Genomic DNA, 1,086 nt, shown 5'->3' on the forward strand with positions numbered 1-1,086 from the left:
ATGCAATCTGTACATTAAAAAAAAAAAAAAAAGAAATCACTATTTAGTATTTATATAAAATTGTATTTATTAATATTTTCAATTGGCTTTTATTTTTCAGTTTAACAAAACTACAGTTATGAACAATTTTGTGCTTTCACCATTTATTATACACATTTTATTTAAATTTAGCTTTCATTCACTTAGACCAGTGATCTTCACTATTTTTTTCACGAGAGCCGCACTTATAGGACAAAGTTAATAGGAGAGCCACTTTTACTGCAAAGTATGAAAAGTTACATCCAGTCATAAATAGCATGTCTGCTTCTCAATCTGTCATCCCTGAACATACAATATGCAATGCAATACAAAGGGGTTTATTTTTAAAAGTTATTTTTTATTAAAGTTATTTGCTTCTACATTAGCCCATCATGTATCAAACCATAAGAGCACATTCGGCGTTAAGAGCTGGAAAGATTGCCAAAACAACTCCGCAGTGAGTCAATGTCATGGACGTAAGGGCAGAGCAAGTTTAAATATCTTTCTAGTCTATATTTCCATCTTGTAATTCCGCTGTTTTGGGTATTTTTAAAATATAAATTATTTGTAATAGAGCAGACACTGACTGTTGTTCATGTATTTATGTTCTCATTTAGCGAGACAGCAGACGCTGAAAACACTGCACACTTCAGTATGTGTGTAGTAAATGAAACCACGCGTCTGTGCCATTCATTCATAAAGAGACATGCAGGATTCATATTTAAATGTTATTTTTGCAGCTTAAAATTTACAGATACCAGTCAATATTGCGATTTGATTTAAGTGTAATGACCTACTTTTGATTTATTCACCCAAACTTTGACAAATTCCGTGACATTCCGCGTTATACAGTAAATTCTGTTTTTATGACTGGATTCCGCAATTCCGTCCGCGTTTTCCGCATCGCAGAAATCATAGGGCCATAATTATAATGTGTTCTATTGTCTTTTGTCGCGTCGCACCACGACGCTCGTGTCCAGTGTAGACACGGTGCGAGTTTTTATAATGGCTTAGACATAGTCCTGATTGTTTTTAATGTTTTTATTAAATATCTGTATTGATCATATC

The sequence above is a fragment of the Sinocyclocheilus rhinocerous genome, unplaced genomic scaffold (genome assembly GCF_001515625.1).
Source record: "Sinocyclocheilus rhinocerous isolate Xijiao unplaced genomic scaffold, SAMN03320098_v1.1 scaffold1893, whole genome shotgun sequence".
Taxonomy (NCBI): Eukaryota; Metazoa; Chordata; class Actinopteri; order Cypriniformes; family Cyprinidae; genus Sinocyclocheilus; species Sinocyclocheilus rhinocerous.